Source organism: Etheostoma spectabile, chromosome 6 (assembly GCF_008692095.1).
Source record: "Etheostoma spectabile isolate EspeVRDwgs_2016 chromosome 6, UIUC_Espe_1.0, whole genome shotgun sequence".
NCBI classification, from domain to species: domain Eukaryota; kingdom Metazoa; phylum Chordata; class Actinopteri; order Perciformes; family Percidae; genus Etheostoma; species Etheostoma spectabile.
The window spans coordinates 31,442,337-31,442,948 of NC_045738.1; the positions used below are offsets into that span (position 1 = coordinate 31,442,337).

A 612-nucleotide genomic window follows, 5' to 3' on the forward strand; every position below is an offset into this window, starting at 1 on the left:
TGGAACCATTTGGCGACTTTTAAAAAGTAAACTTTCCATCCAGAATCTTACTGGCGTCCATTTTGGCGTCTTGCGCTCGCCATCCACTCAAACGTAACATTACTACTCTTTGGCCGACTCGCAAGCCCAAACAAGTGGGTGCGGCGTGCCTGCTGTTTTGTTTCCGGTCTAACTAGATCCCGTGAGGTGTTGTAGTTTCTCTGACATTACTAGTTACTAGTTGCAACAGCATGTGAAAAAAACGACAAAGTTTGATAGGCCAAAAAGAACGTTAATCTTGTGATAAAAAAAATTGACGACGTTAAAATAGTTTAGTTGCGTTATGCCTTAATTGTTTAACTGACAGCACTAATTTTTGTATATTGAGGGTTTCTCCTTGGTCAGAAGGGACTTCATGGGAGGTACTCCCCCAGGAATTTTTGAGTGTCAAAGACGTCATTTCCTGCACTCTGATACATTTTCAGGCCCCAATTTATGATAAAAATGTATTCAAGGAAAACACTAAATTCTGGTGGCAGGTAACAATAATAAAAAAAAAAGAATAATGTAATGTAATTCAGTTAGAGATGGGGCTTTTGCATCCTACTACACTTGACCACAAAGTCCAGTTCA

General features: G+C 39.5%; 1 protein-coding gene across 2 annotated transcripts in view; it reads left to right on the top strand.

The window, feature by feature from the left end:
• The window catches only part of LOC116691601 (cytochrome b5 reductase 4), a 28,072-nt gene that overhangs the window by 12,838 nt on the left and 14,622 nt on the right, over positions 1-612 (top strand). The gene's annotated exons all lie outside the window — the stretch shown is intronic.